Source organism: Triticum aestivum, chromosome 7B (assembly GCF_018294505.1).
Source record: "Triticum aestivum cultivar Chinese Spring chromosome 7B, IWGSC CS RefSeq v2.1, whole genome shotgun sequence".
Classification (NCBI taxonomy): domain Eukaryota; kingdom Viridiplantae; phylum Streptophyta; class Magnoliopsida; order Poales; family Poaceae; genus Triticum; species Triticum aestivum.
Genome location: NC_057813.1, coordinates 444,518,551 through 444,540,849, shown reverse-complemented (window position 1 = coordinate 444,540,849; position 22,299 = coordinate 444,518,551).

Sequence of the window (22,299 nt, the reverse complement as noted above, 5' to 3'; positions counted from 1 at the left end):
ATGGGACTGGGCATCCCGGTTGCCGGCCCTTTCTCGTGAATGAGGAGCGGGGTCCACTTCTCGTGAGAATAACCCGCCTAGCATGGAAGATATAGGCAGCCCTAGTTGTAACATGAGCTGCTCGAGCATACAAAATAGAATTTCACTTGAAGGTTTGGAGTTTGGCACATACAAATTTACTTGGAATGGCAGGTAAATACCGCATATAGGAAGGTATAGTGGACTCATATGGAACAACTTTGGGGTTTAATGAGTTTGGATGCACAAGCAGTATTCCCGCTTAGTATAGGTGAAGGCTAGCAAATGACTGGGAAGCGACCAATTGAGAGAGCGACAACAGTCATAAGCATGCACTAAAATTAATTCACACCGAGTACAAGCATGAGTAGGATATAATCCACCATGAACATAAATATCGTGAAGGCTATGTTGATTTGATTCAACTACATGTGTGAACATGTGCCAAGTCGAGTCACTTAATACATTCAAAGGAGGATACCATCCCATCATACCACATCATAATCATTCTAATAGCATGTTGGCATGCAAGGTAAACCATTATAACTCATAGCAAATCAAGCATGGCACAAGCAAGTATAATCTCTATATGTCATTGCAAATATGTTTACTTCATAATAGCTGACTCAGGAACGATGAATCATCATATTTACAAAAACAAGAGAGGTCGAGTTCATACCAGCTTTTCTCATCCCAATAAGTCCATCATATATCGTCATTATTGCCTTTCACTTGCATGACCGAACGATGTGTATAATAATAAGAGTGCACGTGCATTGGACTAAGCTGGAATCTGCAAGCATTCAACTCAAGAGAGAAGACAGATAATATAGGCTCTAAGTTAAATAAACAATCATGCATATAAGAGCCACTAAGCATTTTCAAGATGGTCTTCTCGAACCCCAAAGGAAAGAAAAGAAAATAAAACTATTTACACAGGAAAGCTCCCAACAAGTAAGAAGAAGAACCAGACATCTTTTTGGGTTTTCATTTTAATTCTACTACAAGCATAGAATTTAAACTAAATAATTTTTTTGTTTTTCTTAAGGTTTATCAAACACATAAGAAGAAAACTAGAGAAAGAAATTTAAACTAGCATGGATAATACAATGAAAGAGTATGAGCACCGACGACTAGTGTGTGAACATGAATGTAAAATCGGTGAGAAATACGTACTCCCCCAAGCTTAGGCCTTTGGCCTAAGTTGGTCTAGTACCAAGGACCGCAACTACTCTCCCCGGTGTAATGGGAGGTGTAATCAGGATACCACTGGCTGGTCATCTCCGGATCCCACTGGACAGATGATGCACGATAAGGGTCCAGTTCAGGTTCCGGCTCAAGTTCAGGTTCTGGAGTGAAAGCTTGGGCTGGATGGTTGTTCACTGCTTCTGGCGTGACAAGACGATTTTCTACAAGCAAATCAAACAACAGAGGCCCAGGCAAAATAATAATCTCAATGTGTTTCTTATTAAATCTAAGTTTATACAAAAGCATCTTTTCTTCGTTGTCAACAATAAACTTGTGTGCTACCATGCTCTTGTAATCTAAAATGTGAGGAGGCAATTTTATCTCCCCCTCCTCATGATGCCTAATGGGTATCTGAAAATGTTTAGCAAGACGTGCGGCATAGATACCTCCACATATGGGACCTTTTGTATGACTCAGGGCTAGTCGTTTAGCAACGACGGCACCCATACTAAAAGTATTGTCCCCAAGCAAAGCATGTTGAAGAATGATAATATCAGGAACGCTCAAATTCCCACTATTTCCACGACCAATCAAGCATCTACTAGCAAATATAGAAAAATAGTGTAAAACAGGAAAGTGTATGCTAGAGACCTTCGCCTCAGATCCCTTCTTTGGCTCCTCTACAGTTATGGTGTTAACAAAGCCACCCACATCATCACGATGGGGTTCATCTAATTCTCCCTCATAAGGTATCCTACATACCCCCAAAAATGACGTAAAGACATTTCTTTGAATTCATCATATAAATGAAATGATACTGCAGGCGGTGATTTCTTAGGATAATAATAAAAGTTTTGCACGAAAGTATTGGTAAGTAAGAGATACTGATCGATTCGGTCGTTGATGAAACCGGTGAGGCCTGCAGTCTCGATTAAAGCATAAAAGTATTCATGAATTCCGGCTTCTTTCAAGAAATCTTCACATGGCCATTCGCACGACCGTACTTCCCCTAAGCGAGGAAGATTGTACTTGGCTTTTTCCTTCTCTTTGGCTTGTTTTTCCCGAGAGCTTTGGCTAGAAGAGCCTTCAAAAGCCTCCTTAACATTTTCTGAAAATTTCTGAAATTTTAGTAACTTCAAAATAAAAGTGAATAGAACTAAACAAGATTGATAGCAACTACTCCTACAAGTGCCTAGAGCCTATATCATGCATTGGAATTGCTTGGGACCTCAAAAATTTAACAAGCAAGCTCAAGAACATGGTCACCTAAGCAGCAAAAATTTGCAATGAATAAAGCACTATAACAAAAACTAATTGGACCAATGGAGGAGTCACATACCAAGCAACAATCTCCCAAAGAAGTTTTGTGAATGGAGCTTTGAGCTAAGAGATCGAAAATCGCAACAAAACGAGCTAGAACTCGTGCTTGAGCTGGATGGGGATTTTTTTGGGTAGAATATGAAGTGTGTGGGTGCTGGCATAAGTGGAGGGGGGCCACCAGGGGCCCACAAGATAGGGGGCGCGCCCTATAGGGGGGGCGCCCTCCTCTCTCATGGCCTGGTGCTTGCCCCTCCTGTAGTGTTTTTAGTGCCTAAAATCCTCAAATATTCCAGAAAAAATCATACTAAATTAGCAGGGCATTTGGAGCACTTTTATTTTCAGACTATTTTTTAATGCACGGATAATTCAGAAAACAGACAGGTAATACTATTTTTGCTTTATTTATTCTAAATAACAGAAAGTAAAAAGAGGGTGCAGAAGGTTGTGCCTTCTAGTTTCATCCATCTCGTGATCATCAAAATGAACCCGCTAACAAGGTTGATCAAGTCTTATTCACAAATCATTCCGAATAACACAGAACCGGAGAAATTTCGAATAACACTAAGTTACCTCAACGGGGATATGAAAATCCCCAACAATAAGAATATCATATTTTTTCTTGACAGTAGGAAGAGGAATTTCAAAACCTCCAAAAATGATAGTTGGAAGTTTTTCAATAGAATCGATGCTATGAACTTGAGATTGCTTCCTCAGAAAGTGTACCTTATGCTCATTACCATTAACATGAAAAGTGGCATTGCCTTTGTTGCAATCAATAACAGCCCCTGTAGTATTAAGGAAAGGTCTACCAAGGATAATAGACATACTATCGTCCTCGGGAATATCAAGAATAACAAAGTCCGTTAAGATAGTGACATTTGCAATCACAACAGGCACATCCTCACAAACATCAACAGGTATAGCAGTTGATTTATCAGCCATTTGCAAAGATATTTCAGTAGGTGTCAACTTATTCAATTCAAGTCTACGATATAAAGAGAGAGGCATAACACTAACACCGGCTCCAAGATCACATAAAGCAGTTCTAACATAATTTCTTTCAATGGAGCATGGTATAGTTGGAACACCCGGATCTCCAAGTTTGTTTGGTATTCCACCCTTAAAAGTGTAATTAGCAAGCATGGTGGAAATTTCAGCTTCCGGTATCTTTCTTTTATTTGTAATGATATCCTTCATATACTTAGCATAAGTATTTACTTTAAGCATATCAGTTAACCGCATACGTAAGAAAATAGGTCTAATCATTTCAGCAATGCGCTCAAAATTCTCATCATCCTTTGAATTGGATGGTTTAGGAGGAAAGGGCATGGGTTTCTGAACCCACGGTTCTCTTTCTCTACCGTGCTTTCTAGCAACAAAATCTTTCTTATCATTACGTTGATTCTTTGATTGTGGGTTATCAAGATCAACAGCAGGTTCAATCTCTACATCATTGTTTTTGCTAGGTTGAGCATCAACATGAACATTATCATTAGCATTATCACTAGGTTCATGTTCATCACCTGATTGTGTTTCAGCATCAGAAATAGAAATATCATTGGGATTCTTAGGTGTGTCTACAATAGGTTCACTAGAAGCATGCAAGGTTCTATCGTCTTTCTTTTTCTTCTTCTTAGAAGAACTAGGTGCCTCTAATTATTTCTCTGAGAATCTTGCTCGATTCTCTTAGGGTGGCCTTCAGGATACAAAGGTTCCTGAGTCATTCTACCAGTTCTAGTAGCCACTCTAACAGCAAAGTCATTTTTATTATTTAAATCATCAAGCAGATCATTTTGAGCATTGAGTACTTGCTAAGCTTGAATAGCAACCATAGAAGCATATTTGCTAACACGGTGAAGTTCATCTTTAACTCTAGCCAGGTTATCACCTACGCGTCCTATCTCGAAAGCATTATTCTTTAACTCTCTACCAACATAGGCATTAAAACTTTCTCGTCTAGCCATAAAGTCATCAAATTCATCTAAGCATGGACTATGAAATTTAGTAGAGGGTATTTCAACTTTATCATATCTATAGAGAGAATTTACCTTCACTACCTGTGTCGGGGTATCAAGACAATGTGGTTCTTCAGGCGGTAAATTAAGACCATGAATTTCTTCAATAGGTGGTAAATTCTTAACATCTTCAGCTTTAATACCTTTTTCTTTCATTGACTTCTTTGCCTTTTGCATATCTTCAGGACTGAGAAATAAAACACCTCTCTTCTTTGGAGTGGGTTTAGGAATAGGCTCAGGAGTTGGCTCAATTGGTTCAGGAATTGCCTCAGGAATTGGCTCAGGAGTTGGCTCAATTGATTCAACTAAAGTAATAATCTCAGGATCAACAGAGAATTCATAATCCTTATCAGTAACACAGATAGGTGAAGTAGCAAAAGCAGGATCGGGTTTCATTCTAGCATTAAGAGACTGCTGCTTCCATTTAGCTAATAATTTCTTAAGATCATTTCTATCATTGCAAGCAAGAATTTCCATAGTAGCTGCTTCATTCATAACATAACCCTTAGGAACAACAGGTAATACATAATCATTGGGGGAACCTTCATCATCACTATCATCAGTAATAGGTTCTTCAATATTTTCATTCCCCCTAACTCTAGCAAGTTGTTCATCAAGAAATTCACCTAATGGCAAAGTAGTATCACACACAGAAGTAGTTTCATCATGCATAGCAGAAGTGGCATCATCAATAACATACGACATATCAGAATTCATAGCAGTAGCAGGTTTAGGTGTCGCAAGCCTACTAATAACGGAAGGAGAATATAGTGCAGAGCTAGATGGCAGTTCCTTACCTCCCCTCATAGTTGAGGGCAAAATATTGGTCTTAGCATCTTTCAAGTTCTTCATAGTGATCAACAGATATAAATCCCAAGTGACTCAGAGAATAGAGTTATGCTCCCCGGCAACGGCGCCAGAAATTAGTCTTGATAACCCACAAGTGTAGGGGATCGCAACAGCTTTCGAGGGTAAAGTATTCAACCCAAATTTATTGATTCGACACAAGGGGAGCCAAAGAATATTCTTGAGTATTAGCAGTTGAGTTGTCAATTCAACCACACCTGGATAACTTAGTATCTGCAGCAAAGTATTTAGTAGCAAAAGTGGTATGATAACAAAGGTAACGGTATCAAAAGTAAAGATAAATGTTTTTGGGTTTTTCTAGTAGTTGTAACAGTAGCAACAGAAAAGTAAATAAGCGAAGAACAATATGCAAAAAGCTCGTAGGCAATGGATCAGTGATGGATAATTATGTCAGATGTGATTCTTCATGCAATAGTTATAACATAGGGTGATATAGAACTAGCTCCAATTCATCAATGTAATGTAGGCATGTATTCCGTAAATAGTCATATGTGCTTATGGAAAAGAACTTGCATGACATCTTTTGTCCTACCCTCCCGTGGCAGCAGGGTCCTAGTGGAAACTAAGGGATATTAAGGCCTCCTTTTAATAAAGAACCGGACCAAAGCATTAACACATAGTGAATACATGAACTCCTCAAACTACGTCATCACCGAGAAGTATCCTGATTATTGTCACTTCGGGGTTGTCGGATCATAACACATAATAGGTGACTATAGACTTGCAAGATAGAATCAAGAACACACATATATTCATGAAAACATAATAGGTTCAGATCTGAAATCATGGCACTCGGGCCCTAGTGACAAGCATTAAGCATATCAAAGTCATGGCAACATCAATCTCAGAACATAGTGGATACAAGGGATCAAACCCTAACAAAACTAACTTGATGACATGGTAAATCTCATCCAACCCATCACCGTCCAGCAAGCCTACGATGGAATTACTCACGCACGACGGTGAGCATCATGAAATTGGTGATGGAGGATGGTTGATGATGACGAAGGCGACGAATCCCCCTCTCCGGAGCCCCGAACGGACTCCAGATCAGCCCTCCCGAGAGAGATTAGGGCTTGGCGGTGGCTCTGTGTCGTAAAACGCGATGAAACTTTCTCCTTGATTTTTCTCTCCCCGAACATGAATATATGGAGTTGGAGTTGACGTCGGTGGGGGTCCAGGGGGCCCATGAGATAGGAGGTCGCGCCCTAGGGGGGCGCCCCCTGTCTCGTGGACAGGCTGTGGGCCCACTGGCATAAATTCTTTCGCCAAAAATTCTTATTAATTCCAAAAAGTGCCTCCGTGGATTTCCAGGACATTCCGAGAACTTTTCTTTTCTACACATAAAACAACATCATGGTAGTTCTGCTGAAAACAGCGTCAGTCCGGGTTAGTTTCATTCAAATCATGCAAGTTAGAGTCCAAAACAAGGGCAAAAGTGTTTGGAAAAGTAGATACGTTGGAGACGTATCAGGGATGCTTGATACGTCTCCATCGTATCTATAATTTTTGATTGTTCCATGCTATTATATTACCCGTTTTGGATGTTTATGGGCTTTACTTTACACTTTTATATCATTTTTGGACTGACCTACTAACCGGAGGCCTAGCTTGTTGATACATGTCCGTCGTATCTATAATTTTTGATTGTTCCATGCCAATATTATTCAACTTTCATATACTTTTGGCAACTTTTTATACTATTTTTGGGACTAACATATTGATCCAGTGCCCAGTGCCAGTTCCTGTTTGTTGCATGTTTTATATTTCGCAGAAAACCCATATCAAACGGACTCCAAACGGGATAAAAACGGATGGAGAATTATTTTAGAATATTTATGATTTTTTGGAAGTAAAATCAACGCGAGATGGTGCCCAAGGGGGCCAGGAGACAGGGGGGCGCCCCAGGGAGGCAGGCGCGCCCTGGACTCTCCTGGGCCCCCCATAAGGCGGTTGACACTCTTCTTTTCCCGCAAGAAAGCTAATTTTATGAGAAAAATCTGGGCAAAAGATTCACCCCAATCGGAGTTATGGACCTCCAGATATAAAGGAAACGGTGAAGGGGCAGAATCTGAGAACGCAGAAACAGAGAGATAGATCCAATCTCGGAGGGGCTCTCGCCCCTCCCAAGCCATGGGAGCCAAGGACAAGAGGGGAAACCCTTCTCCCATCTAGGGAGGAGGTCAAGGAAGAAGAAGAAGAAGAAGGGGCCTCTCTCCCCCTTGCTTCCGGTGGCGCCGGAGCGCTGCCGAGGGGCATCATCAGCACCGCAATCTTCACCAACACCTCCATCATCTTCACCAACATCTCCATCACCTTCCCCCATCTATATCCAGCGGTCCACTCTCCCGCATCCCTTTGTACCCTCTACTTGAACATGGTGCTTTATGCTTCATATTATTATCCAATGATGTGTTGCCATCCTATGATGTCTGAGTAGATTTCTATTGTCCTATCGGTGATTGATGAATTGCTATGATTGGTTTGAGTTGCATGTTTTATTATTGGTGTTGTCCTATGGTGCCCTCCGTGTCGCGCAAGCATGAGGGATTCCCGCTGTAGGGTGTTGCAATGCGTTCGTGATTCGCTTATAGTGGGTTGCGTGAGTGACTGAGACACAAACCCGAGTAAGGGGATTGTTGCGTATGGGATAAAGGGGACTTGATACTTTAATGCTATGGTTGGGTTTTACCTTAATGAATCTTTAGTAGTTGCGGATTCTTGCTAGAGTTCCAATCATAAGTGCATATGATCCAAGTAGAGAAAGTATGTTAGCTTATGCCTCTCCCTCAAATAAAATTGCAATAGTGATTACCGATCTAGTAACGTAGTCAATTGCGGCCGAAATCACTATTTTGACCCTTTCAGCAAAATTTGTCACAAAGTGAACTCGACATGAAAGTATTTCACGATCTAACCCTTTTAGAAACGCCATAGCCCGCGGTGTTTCCGCCCAACATACCAACGCCGAGGTAGCTAGCGCTTCTATCCAACAAAGAAACGCCGAGTTAGCTCGCGTTCCGGACCAGATGAGAAACGCCATAGGCCTTGGCGTTTCTTCGCTAGTACCCAACCCACTCGCTACCTCGTCAGGGTCTTCCTCCTCAGCTGCCAGAGACGCCGGGCCAGAAACGCCAAGGCTAGCGGCGTTTCCGGCCTTCTTAGAAACGCCAAGGTAAGAAACTACTCGAAAACCAGGGCCGCAACGCCAAGACATATGGCGTTTGTTTCTTGGTCAGAAACGCCGACGCCTATGGCGTTTCTTACATGGTCCAAAACGCGAGCTACCTCGGCGTTTCTTTGTTGGACAGAAGCGCTAGCTACCTCGGCGTTGCTATGTTGGGCAGAAACGCCGCAGGCTATGGCGTTGCTAAAAAGGATCAGATCGTGAAATACTTTCATGTTGAGTTCATTTTGTGACAAAGTTTGCTGAAAGAGTCAGAATAGTGAAAAAGGCCGTCAATTTCTTAGGGACAATTTCACAACTCCTACCATCACTTTCACACTCGCTATATTTACTTTATTGCTTCTTTATCTAAATAGCCCCTAGTTTATATTTACCTTTTCTTTATTATCTTGCAAAACTATCCAACAACACTTGCAAAGTCCTTCTAGTTTCATACTTGTTCTACGTAAAGCGAATGTCAAGCGTGCGTAGAGTCGTATCAGTCGCCAATAGGACTTGAGAGAGTGTTTGTTCTACCTTTAGCTCCTCGTTGGGTTCGACACTCTTACTTATCGAAAGAGGCTACAACTATCCCGTATACTTGCGGGTTATCAAGACCTTTTTCTGGCGCCGTTGCCGGGGAGTCATAGTGTGGGGTGAATTTTCTCGTGTGTGCTTGTTTGCTTTATCACCGACGTACTTCTTCCTCCTATATATACCCATGTACCCCGAAAACATCAGGGGAGCACACAAAAACCTAATTCCACCGCCGCAACCTTCTGTATCCGCGAGATCGCATCTTGGAGCCTTCATCGGCGCTCCGCCGGAGGGGTAATCGACCATGGAGGGCTTCTACATCAACACCATAGCCTCTCCGATGAGTTGTGAGTAGTTTACCATAGACCTTCGGGTCCATAGTTATTAGCTACATGGCTTCTCCTCTCTCTTTGGATCTCAATACCATGTTCTCCTTGATCTTCTTGGAGATCTATTCGATGTAACTCTTTTTACGGTGTGTTTGTTGAGATCCGATGAATTGTGGGTTTATGATCAAGTTTATCTATGAGAAATATTTGAATCTCCTCTGAATTCTTTTATGTGTGATTAAGTTATCTTTGCAAGTCTCTTCGAATTATCAGTTTGGTTTGGCCTACTAGATTGATCTTTCTTGCAATGGGATAAGTGCTTAGCTTTGGGTTCAATCTTGCGGTGTCCTTTCCCAATGACAGCAAGGGCAGTAAGGCACGTATTTTTATTGTTACCATCGAGGATAAAAAGATGGGGTTTATATCATATTGCATGAGTTTATCCCTCTACATCATGTCATCTTTCTTAATGCGTTACTCTGTTATTTATGAACTTAATACTCTAGATGCATGCTGGATAGCGGTTGATGTGTGGAGTAATAGTAGTAGATGCAGGCAGGAGTTGGTCTACTTGTCACGGACGTGATGCCTATGTACATGATCATGCCTAGATAATCTCATAATTATTCGCTTTTCTATCAATTGCTTGACAGTAATTTGTTCACCCACAGTAATACTTATGCTATCTTGAGAGAAGCCACTAGTGAAACCTATGGCCCACGGGTCTATCTTTTATCATATAAGCTTTCAATCTACTTTTATTTGCATCTTACTTTTCCAATCTATATTATAAAATACCAAAAATATATTTATCTTATCATATTATCTCTATCAGATCTCACTTTTGCAAGTGGCGGTGAAGGGATTGACAACCCCTTTATTGCGTTGGTTGCGAGTTCTTGTTTGTTTGTGTAGGTGCGTGGGACTTTTGAGGAGCCTCCTACTAGATTGATACCTTGGTTCTCAAAAACTGAAGGAAATACTTACGCTACTATTGCTGCATCACCCTTTCCTCTTCAAGGAAAACCAATGCAAGCTCAAGACGTAGCACGGACCTGTGTCAGTCAGATGATCGGAGGGGGAATGTTCCATGTTAAGATAGTTAGAGGCATTTGACAGGTAAACGGACCATGTATTCCGATTCGCCTCATCGTTCTGAGCAACTTTCATGTAGAAAACATTTTCATCCGAGTTACGGTTTATTTTCTATGAATTTCTAAAGGTTTAAATATTTTCTGGAATTAAATAAATTATCAGAAAAGAAATAATACATCAGCATGACATCACTGTGACATCATAGATAGAGGGGCTAACAGATGTTTACTTTAATTTAAACAAAGTTAATTAATAGTTGGGCCCCACACATTAGTGACCCATTAAACTAACTAATTAAGTTCATTTATAAAAACATTTTAATTAGTTTAATTATGTGGTGGGTCCCGCATGTCAGTGCCACTGGGCTGCCCAATCAGCAGAGTTGACTGAGTCAACAGAGTCAACAGGGCCCCATGGGCCCACACGTCAGCTCCGACGACCAAAGAAACGGCGGCGCCTCGCCGGAGTTTGCCGGAGCCGCGCTACAGGGGGCCTCCGGACCTGCGGCTTGGACCTAAGCGTGCGGCCCAGTGCCGCGCACATGATGGTGACGACGACCGGCGTCGGGGATGACTGGAGCATCGCCGGTGGCGAGCGGAGGCGGTAGCAGCGTTCGGGAGCGCGTCGGGAAAAGTCTACGGGGCGGTTAAGACGAGCGCTGTGACGCGCGTTCAAACGAGGGGAGCCGCACGCATCCAATGCCGGCGGTCTCGCATGCTGGGATGGACTAGAGCCACGGCAGCGCTGACCGGAGCGGCGCCGGAGTTCGGACGTCGATGGATTCGAGCGTCCAGGACACGGCAAGGGTGGCGGAGGGGTGCGTTGAGCAGCTAGGAGCTCCAGGAGCTCGGTGGTGGTGTTAGCGCGGCGCGAGGAGCATCAGGGCGACGACAATGAGCTCAACGGTGGAGCTCGGTTCGGCCATGGCGGGTCCAGCCGCTCTGGGCGCGTATGGGAGCAAAATAGAGGGGGAGGACTGTAGCTCACAGTGAGCCTGTAGATGTGCTTAGTGGGCTCGGGGGAGGCGCGAGGTGGTCGAATTCAATGCCGGCGTTCGTCGGAGCAGACGAGGAAGAAGAGGTCGCCGCGCTTGCTGTGGGGCTCCTGGCTTGGTTCGGTGGTCGAGGAAGACGTCGCGGGGCACGACGGCGCTCGGGGACTCGTCGGAGAGGGACGGGGACAGCGGTGGCCGCCGTCAGCACGGCGGACGGTGCAGGGTGCGTCGGCAAGGCGGATCTGGAGGAGGGGGAGCGAGTGTGCGAGGGGATAGGGACTGACGCGAGTGGGGGGAGGCAGGGCAAGTGGAAGGCGAGGTGGTCCGGCAGAGCGGCGCCTGTAGCGACTCGTTCGGGGAACAGGAGAAGGCGACCGGGGGAAAGTGGGCTGGCTGGGCCAAGGTGGGCTAAAGCCAAGTAGGGCAGGGGGGCACTCTCTCATTACCCTTTTTCATTTTATTTTGCTCTTTTCTTTTTACAGAAAATGTTTTTACAATATTTGAGCTTGCAAAAAGGATTCTGTAAAAATGTGGGACTTGGCCACATAATTACATTGCAATAGTCGGCACTTCCACAAAAAGATTGTGAGGCTCTTGAAAAAGTTGGCACTTTTATAAATTGAAAAGGCATTTAATCTATTGTTTAAGCCACTGCTTTAATTGGTTTAGGCCATTTAAACACCTTGCAAAAATGTTGGTTCTCCACCACTATTTGTTATGGATTATTTGCCACAAGATGAACATTTTAGATTGACAAATATGATTTTTTGACTTTAGATTGGATTTGAATTTGAATTGTGATTTGGATCAAGCGAAGATTAGCAACAGTAACAGGATGACATGGCACCATTAACGGGGGATTACTGTAGCATGACATTGGGGGTGTTGCCAATCTCCTCCACTACAAGAAATCTCGTCCCGGGATTAGGTGGGGAAGTAAAGAGTAACTTCGAGAGAACTGACCCTTATAGGTTTAATTATCTGGTGAACAATTCAGGGAATGAGCCAGAAGTATCTCTCGAGTTGAAACTTAATAAAACATCGAGAGAGTTAAAGTAGGCATGAGAATTTTCAAGCCGTAGGCAAATGTTCGTTGCTTGAAACAAAGGGTGAGAGAGGCTCAAAGCAACGAAATAAATATCGTGTCTGACACCAGAATAGAATAAGTGAGGGAAGGTGGCTCGTAAATTACATATGAAGCCAAGTGTAAAGTATACTTCGGAATCAGGGTTGTACATGCGAGTCAAGTTTCTATCCTATGGAACTGTGGGTTATGGGCCCACCATGTGGGTTAAAAAGTAGGAAGGGTGCTGACATCTTGCACGGTCATGAGAGCAAGACATGTCAAAGGATAGCCTGTCAGTTATGTTGGCAACAACGTTGGTACCAAGTGTGAGGGACGAAGAGAACCATTTTCCTGCTCGTTGAAACGAGGTGGACCAATAGGCAAAGTTCTCATCCATCGATGGTTACCAAAATGTCAACAGCAATAATAACAGGGTCTTACTGCCAAATTGTGCAACGATGGGTTTACATAAGCAGGGAACTATTACTGTTTAGATCTCATGAATCATAAGAAAGGTTAAACAAAACAATGGAAGGGAAAAATATGATTGTTAGTTTCATTAGAACAATAGAAAGGAAAATGTGTTTAAACACAATTGTAAGGAGTATTCCCTTCCCAAGGACAAGCAGAGGACGATATACATGGCAGGATAGTAAGTAGGTAACCAACTAGGTAAAGGGGCGAGGGAATTCATGTTGTTACCCATTTAGTAGTGCGCTTCCATTGTTCTTTTTGACGATCGGAGTACCACAGACATGCTTCAGGATATCATTAACATGGTCATCAGGTAAAAGTCAGACTTTTGAATTCACAAAGGATCCCGCGGGAACTGCTAGAATAGTTTGTACAATTTCATCATTGAAAGATGAGGATGTGGAAGATGGGTTCAGCAGCAATCCACCAACATGTCAAAAGGATGTAATGCCAAAATGATATGAACAAATTTGTGTTGGGGGGGAAGGCAAGGATGTTGTGGATGATAACCCAAATCATTGAGGGGCACGGATGGTATTTCTCATCATGAATTCGGTTGATATCCTGGAGGAGCATCAGAATGTTTATGATGATCACGACATGTTTGTTGAGAGATTTCATGAAGATGTAATCGATCGGCGATGACATCACATCAAAGAAATGATGAAGCGAAAGGTTATTGGAACCACGGGTACGACACAAACTTGAAATCAAGCTTGTTGTTCAAGGCGAAATGATATGACAAGGAAGATCGACGTAAACTTAGTTCATCGTCGAAAATTGTGCGTCGGGAAGAAGAACTAGGTAGCACAATTAAAATTTGGCACGATAATGATATAGCCGATCATGTTAGGAATGACTTGAAGGATTATTAAACTCGTAAGCAACGAAAATTACTTAGAGTTATGGAATCGGAGTGCGGAATCAATTCACTTATCGGTGTTTTCAGTTGACAAACAAGCCAGAACCCATGAAGTGACAAAGACAAGGTAAGGTAGTACTCCATCAAAAGTTCATAAGATGTAGTGCAATGGCATGATATCCTCGAGATACCAGGGGTAATACTCGAAGGTAGATCATAATAGAGGTTGGGCAGGCATATTGACCTTCATAAGACAAGTGATTTACCTTGTCCAAGAAATGGGACCAAAGAAGAACAATCATGGTCAGAACCACGGTTGCGAAGGATCAATTCCCCGATACCAGATGATATTATATCAAGGAAATAGTTATTATTACAAGAAGCTTACATGATAAGTTCCACATCGTGTCCATGGGCATGAGCACAAAGTTCAAGGTCGACTCCCACTTCTTCAATGTATAACTTTCCATGCACTTCTCGTTTTTCAAATATGGCATTAGTTGTTGAAAGTTTTAACTGGTGCAATACCAGATAAGTATGACCCATGAAAACTTTCAGGCTCACACAAATTAGGGAAGGCATTGGTTCAACCCATCGGGGCATCTTAGGAACAATTACCACAAACTTCAGGACCAATTAACACATGCTTGAAGTAGAGCATGATTGACAAAAGCATAAGATACAATTTACCAAAGGCATTATGTATCAGGGAAGAATTCACAAGGTGATTAAATATGAAGGACGCTGTCGGATGCTAGTCCATCAAAGGATCGGATGACCCATAACAGAGCTAATGTGGGTATCGGTACCCAATCAGACGAAGAAATAATGAAATGAGATGAGATTATAGAAACAACTTACTAATTCAAAGTTTAAATAACAAAGGAATTATGATTTCCAAAATGAAGGATCAGAAGAAGACGCTCTAATCAAATGATGGGTAAGTTGAATAGAATTAGAATGGCAATCAACCAAGGTTTGATTTGCCGAGAACCAACTCCTGTTTAAAATATCGTCTGAGCCAAAAGTAAAATTTCTAACGATCAATTGAAGACTGCGAGTAATTGCACACATGCTGAATCAAAGGCTCGGAATGACAACCACAAAGGATTTTAATGAATATTGTTATACATATGGAATTAACCATAATGCAAGCGGGTAAAACTTTCCAGAGCAATAGGTTGCTGAGGACTTTTGAAAGATTGAATAACGTTTCAAAGACATTCGTGAAACACATGAACAACTGGGGATGAATGAATCCCCGGTAAGTGTGAGGAATTATTGATGCATGTATTCATGCGGAAAAGGAGCTGCAAGGCAGCAAGCACAAAGGATTATCGTAATATCCAAAGTATTTCAGGGTATCTTGTATTAACAAGAACTACTGGAAAAGAAGGTATGGACGACAAGTGTATGCAGCTATCCATAGGGATTTATTGGTGATATGGAATTGCAACGGCGAAGGGCACAAGGGTTTCGGGGAAACATCAGAGAGTATCTTCGAAATCTTCTGGTGCAGCAAATGATCATCTGGACTGAAGGGTCTCTCCGGAAGAAAGTATTTTCGAGAACCTAAAGTTAGATTTTACCAAAATCATTTAACCCGAATAGATGAGAGATCAGAGTCCCAGAGTATAGATGAGGAATAAAAGATCCTAATATCACCCAATGGCGATGTGGGACCGTAAGCCACACAGCCAAGTTAGTAAAATAGTTTTGGACGACTAGACTCAACTTTGGCCAAGGAGTTGGAAAGGGGGCTACCTACAGGCAGTCGGCTCTGATACCAACTTGTGACGCCCCGATTCAATCGTACACTAATCATACACGCAAATGTGTACAATCAAGATCAGGGACTCACGGGAAGATATCACAACACAACTCTAGACACAAATTAAAATAATACAAGCTTTATATTATAAGCCAAGGGCCTCGAGGGCTCGAATACATCAGCTTGAATACAACGAGTCAGCGGAAGCAACAATATCTGAGTACAGACAGAAGTTAAACAAGTTTTCCTTAAGAAGACTAGCACAAAAGTAGCATCAATCAGAAAGGCAAGGCCTCCTGCCTGGGAGCCTCCTAACTACTCCTGGTCGTCGGCAGCCTCCACGTAGTAGTAGGCACCCTCGGGTTTGTAGTAGTCATCGTCGAAGGTGGCATCTGGCTCCTGGACTCTGTCATGTGGTGTGTCATCCGAGAAGAATGGAAAAAGGGGAAAAGAGGGAGCAAAGCAACCGTGAGTACTCATCCAAAGTACTCGCAAGCAAGGATCTACACTACATATGCATCGGTGTCAATTGAAATGGGTTGTATCTGTGGACTGAACTACAGAATGCCAGAATAAGAGGGGGAGAAACTAGTCCTATCAAAGACTAGCATCTTCTGGACACCACCATCTTGCAGCAACATGAGGGAGTAGAGTAGTATATCATAAGTCATATTTATGTTGTTGTAACAACGCTCCGGGATGCTTTCTCGACTCCTGAAGCCACATATCCAAATCATGCCTCAGCATCCAGTTCTAGTTGTATCGATCGGGATACAACTCCGAGTGTTCGTTACCATAGGATAGGCTATCGATAGATGTTTTCGTCCCTGCAGGGGTGCACCAACTTACCCACCACGCTTGATTAACTCCGGACGGACACAGTTTACCTCGGCCAAACAATACGCCGCAACTCGACCTAGGCTTAATAGAGAGGTCAGCACGCCGGACTAAACCTATGCACCCAGGGGTCATGGGCCATCGCCCCGGGAACTCCTGTACGTTGCAAGGGCGGCCGGTGAGCGGACCTAGCTACCTCCTCAAAAAGGCAGGTGCTTACCAGTCCAACCCGGCATGCACCGCTCAGTCGTTGACGTCTATTAAGCTTTGGCTGATGCATACGACGCAGAACGCCCATACTATGCCCACGTGATGGTTAGTGCTATCAGGCCAAAGGCCCCTCGGATCAAATATCCAAATCGTAGTGGATTAGGAGCGCGCGGTAACAAGCAAAGACTCACGAAAGATGTGACCCCGTCGCCCCGTCTCTAGGACTTACGGCAAGGGATAAGAATGCACGGCCACGCCTCGTAATTATCTCGCGGGCACCTTCCAGGTCAACCTGACTACACATCACTCGCAATTAAGTTCGCACGGGTACCCCTCAGGGCCGACCCCTCTTTAGTAACATGGTTCAGTCTAAAGTCATAGTAGTAACCATAGTAACTATGTGTCCAACACCAAGGGGAACCCTGATGAACCACCCTTGGTGGATTCCACTCGATGTAATCATCAAGGTGAACGTAAGAGGAGCCACCCTCGAGGTTCACACTTGAGGGGTTGCACGACAGAGTCATATCGGAAGTGGTTAAGGAGGAAATCACCCTCGATGACCACGACCGAATAGCTACATGATACATCTCCAACGTATCTATAATTTTTGATTGTTCCATGCTATTATATTACCTGTTTTGGATGTTTATGGGCTTTACTTTACACTTTTATATCATTTTTGGGACTAACCTACTAACCGGAGGCCCAGCCCGAATTGCTGTTTTTTTTGCCTATTTCAGTGTTTCGAAGAAAAGGAATATCAAACGGAGTCCAAATGGGTTGAAACCTTCCGGAGCGATCTTTTTGGAACAATTGCAAACCATGAGACTTGGAGTGGATGTCAAGAAGTCAACGAGGCGGCACGAGGGTGCCCAGCGCGCCCTATGGGTGTGGGCGCGCCCCCCACCCTCGTGGGCCCCTCGAGGCTCCACCGACCTACTTCTTCCTCCTATATATATCCACGGACCCCGAAAACATGCAAGAGCACCATGAGAAACTATTTCCACCGCCACAACCTTCTGTATCCGCGAGATCCCATCTTGGAGTCTTCACCGGCGCTCCGCCGGAGGGGGAATCGACCATGGAGGGCCTCAACATCATCTCCAAGGCCTCTCCGATGAGTTGTGAGTAGTTTACCATAGACCTTCGGGTCCATAGTTATTAGCTAGATGGCTTCTTCTCTCTCTCTCTCTCTCTCTTTGAATCTCAATACAAAGTTCTCCTCGATCTTCTTGGAGATCTATTCGATGTAACTCTTTTTTGCGGTGTGTTTGTCGAGATCCGATGAATTGTGGGTTTATGATCAAGTTTATCTATGAGAAATAATTGAATCTTCTCTGAATTCTTTTATGTGTGATTGGTTATCTTTGCAAGTCTCTTTGAATTATCAGTTTTGTTTGGCCTACTACATTGATCTTTCTTGCAATAGGAGAAGTGCTTAGCTTTGGGTTCAATCTTGCGGTGTCCTTTCCCAGTGACAGCAGGTGCAGCAAGGCACGTATTCTATTGTTGCCATCGAGGATAAAAAGATGGGGTTTATATCATATTGCTTGAGTTTATCCCTCTACATCATGTCATCTTTCTTAATGTGTTACTCTGTTCTTATGAACTTAATACTCCAGATGCAGGCATGGGTCGGTCGATGTGTGGAGTAATAGTAGTAGATGCAGAATCGTTTCGATCTACTTGTTGTGGACATGATGCCTATATACATGATCATGACTAGATAATCTCATAACTATGCACTTTTCTATCAATTGCTCGATAGTAATTTGTTCACCCACCGTAATAATTATGCTATCTTGAGAGAAGCCACTAGTGAAACCTATGTCCCCTAGGTCTATCTTTTATCATATAAGTTTTCCATCTACTTTTGTTTGCATCTTTAACTTTCCAATTTATAACATAAAAATGCCAAAATTATTTATCTTATCTTATTATCTCTATCAGATCTCACTTTCGCAAGTTACCTTCAAGGGATTGACAACCCCTTTATCGTGTTGGTTGCGAGGTTCTTGTTTGTTTGTGTAGGTGTGTGGGACTTTTGAGGAGCCTCCTACTGGATTGATACCTTGGTTCTCAAAAACTGAGGGAAATACTTACGCTACTTTGCTGCATCACCCTTTCCTCTTCAAGGGAAAACCAACGCAGTGCTCAAGAGGTAGCACTACACTACAGAGATCTCATCAGGGGTGATGTATGAGGTTTCACCCTCGGCACTCGATGGTAACTCTGCAGAGTCGAGTAACAAAAGGGGCGTGATGTGATGTGAGGTGTCGGGCTCTGGTCGTTGATCACGTTGATCGAGTCGTCGATGATGAAGCAGGGGCAACAAGGACCAAGTGGGGGTCACTGATGGATCACTAACCAACCTATACTAAGCAATTTAGGATAAGCAGGTAGGTAACAATAAGTAGGTTACAAAAGTAGGCTATGCATCAGAATTGGAGCAAACAATAACAGTAGCAAAATCTAATGCAAGCATGAGAATGGAATGGGCGATATCGGGATGATCAAAGGAGGGGCTTGCCTGGAAGCTCCGCTGAAAGGGAAGAAGGGTCGTCGAAGACGTAGTCGATCATAGGGGGCAACATCGGTCTCGGAGTCTATCAAAGAGAAGAGGGGGAAGAAACAATAAATATAAAGCAAACATAGCATCACAAAGCATAACATCGCAATATGTTGTGTCGGGTGTGACCTAACGTATGGCTACATGCTATAGGTGAAGGGGGAATTCAACCGGGAATATTTTCCCGGTTCCGGACCTGTGTCGGTCAGATGATCAGAGGGGGAATGTTCCATGTCCAGATAGTTAGAGTCATCTGACAGGTAAATGGACCGTGTATTCGGATTCGCCTCGTTGTTCTAAGCAACTTTCATGTAGAAAACATTTTCATCCGAGTTACGGTTTATTTTCTATGAATTTCTAAAGGTTTAAACATTTTTTGGAATTAAATAAATTATCAGAAAAGAAATAATATGTCAGCATGACATCACTGTGACATCAGTAGTCAACAGTCCGATTGACTTGTCAAAATGACCAGTGGGGCCCACTTGTCATAGACAGAGGGGCTAACAGATGTTTACTTTAATTTAAACAAAGCTAATTAGCAACTGGGCCCCACATGTCACTGACCCATTAAACTAACTAATTAAGTTCATTTATAAAAACATTTTAATTAGTTTAATTATGCGATGGGGCCCGCATGTCAGTGCCACTGGGCTGCCCAGTCAGCAGAGTTGACTGAGTCAACAGAGTCAACAGGGCCCCATGGGCCCACACGTCAGCCTCACAGGGGAGGCCACGTCGGTCGCCGGCGACGGAGCGGCTCCGACGATCAAAGCAACGGCGGTGCCTCGCCGGAGTTGGCCGGAGCCGCGCTACAGGGGGCCTCCGGACTTGCGGCTTGGACCTAAGGGTGCGGCTTGGCACCGCGCACATGATGGTGACGACGATCGGCGTCGGGGATGACCGGAGCATCGCCGGTGGCGAGCGGAGGCTGCAGCGGCGTTCGGGAGCATGTCAGGAAAAGCCTACGGGGCAGTTAAAACGAGTGCTGTGACGCGCGTTCGAACGAGGAGAGCCGCACGCATCCAACACCGGCAGTCTCGCGTGCTGGGATGGCCTAGAGCCACGGTAGCGCTGACCCGAGCGGCGGCGGAGTTCGGACGTCGATGGATTTGAGTGTCCAGGACACGGCAAGGGTGGTGAAGGGGCGCGTTGAGCAGCTAGGAGCTCCAGGAGCTCGGTGGTGGTGTTAGTGTGGCGCAAGGAGCATCAGGGCAACAACAATGAGCTCAACGGCGGAGCTCGGTTCGGCCATGGCGGGTCCAGCCGCTCTGGGCGCGTACGGGAGCAAAAGAGAGGGGGAGGAGTGTAGCTCACAATGAGCCTGCAGATGTGCTCAGTGGGCTCGGGGGAGGCGCGAGGTGGCCGAATTCGACGCCGGCGTTTGTCGGAGCAGAGGAGGAAGAAGAGGTCGCCGCGCTTGTTGTGGGGCTCCTGGCTTGGTCCGGTGGTCGAGGAAGACGTCGCGGGGCACGACGGCGCCCGGGGACTCGTCGGAGAGGGACAGGGACAGCGGTGGCCGCGGTCAGCACGGCGGACGGCGCAGGGCGCGTCGGCGAGGCAGATCTGGAGGAGGGGGAGCGAGTGTGCGAGGGGATAGGGACTGGCGCGAGTTGGGGGAGGCAGGGCAAGTGGGAGGCAAGGGGATCGAGGAGGCGGGGAGGCGCTGGGCCTTATCCCCTCATCGGAGCCGGCGAGGTGGTCCGGCAGAGCCGCGCTTGTAGCGACTCGGTCGGGGAACAGGAGAAGGCGGCCGGGGGAAAGTGGGCTGGCTGGGCCAAGGTGGGCTAAAGCCGAGTAGGGCAAGGGGGCACTCTCTCATTACCCTTTATCATTTTCTTTTGCTCTTTTCTTTTTATAGAAAATGTTTTTACAATATTTGAGCTTGCAAAAAGGATTTTGTAAAAATGTGGGACTTGGCCACGTAATTACATTGCAATAGTCGGCACTGCCACAAAAAGATTGTGAGGCTCTTAAAAAAGTTTGCCACTTTTATAAATTGAAAAGGCATTTAATCTATTGTTTAAGCCACTGCCTTAATTGGTTTAGGCCATTTAAACACCTTGCAAAAATGTTGGTTCTCCACCACTATTTGTTATGGATTATTTGCCACAAGATGAACATTTTCATGTCTGACAAATATGAATTTTTGACTTTAGATTGGATTTGAATTTGAATTGTGATTTGGATCAAGTGAATGTTAGCAACAGTAACAGGATGACATGGCACCATTAACGGGGGATTACTGTAGCATGGCACTGGGGGTGTTACACAAGCTTGCTCATAATAGAAGGAGAGTCAAGTGCAGAGCTAGATGGCAGTTCCTTACCTCCCCTCGTAGTTGAGGGAAAAATCTTAGTTCTTTCATCTTTCAAGTTCCTCATAGTGATTAGCAGATATAAATCTCAAGTGACTCAAAGAATAGAGCTATGCTCCCCGGCAACGGCGCCAGAAAATAGTCTTGATAACCCACAAGTATTGGGGATCACAATAGTTTCGAGGGTAGAGTATTCAACCCAAATTTATTGTTTCGACACAAGAGGAGCCAAAGAATATTCTCAAGTATTAGCAGTTGAATTGTCAATTCAACCACACCTGGATAACTTAATATCTACAACAAAGTATTTAGTAGCAAAAGTAGTATGGAAGTAACGGTAACAGTAGCAGTTTTGTAGTAATTGTAACAGTGGCAACGGCAAAGTAACTAAGCAAAGAGCAATATGTGAAAAGCTTGTAGGCATTGGATCAGTGATGGATAATTATGTTGGATGCGATTCCTCATGTAATAGTTATAACATAGGGTGACACAGAACTAGCTTCAGTTCATAAATATAATGTAGGCATGTATTCCGAATATAGTCATACGTTCTTATGGAAAAGAACTTGCATGACATCTTTTGTCCTACCCTCCCGTGGCAGCGGGGTCCTATTGTAAACTAAGGGATATTAAGGCCTCCTTTTAATAGAGTACCGGGCCA